The sequence below is a fragment of the Suricata suricatta genome, chromosome 13 (genome assembly GCF_006229205.1).
Source record: "Suricata suricatta isolate VVHF042 chromosome 13, meerkat_22Aug2017_6uvM2_HiC, whole genome shotgun sequence".
Classification (NCBI taxonomy): domain Eukaryota; kingdom Metazoa; phylum Chordata; class Mammalia; order Carnivora; family Herpestidae; genus Suricata; species Suricata suricatta.
The window spans coordinates 87980851-87981076 of record NC_043712.1 but is presented as its reverse complement, the minus strand read 5'-3'; positions in this window follow the sequence as shown (position 1 = coordinate 87981076).

Sequence of the window (226 nt, the reverse complement as noted above, 5' to 3'; positions counted from 1 at the left end):
GTTACTTTCACGCGGCTCTGTGTTGTACTTGAACGTGTTAATTATAGTTACTCTGTATCCTGTGTCTAAAATATTTGAAGACTTCGGGGACCTATTTCTTTAAGTTTTTTTAGTGTTTATTTATTTTTAAAAAGTAATGTTTATATGTTTTTGAGAGATAGAGAGGGAGACAGAGCACAAGTGAGGGAGCAGCAGAGAGAGGGAGAGACAGAATCTGAAGTGCAGT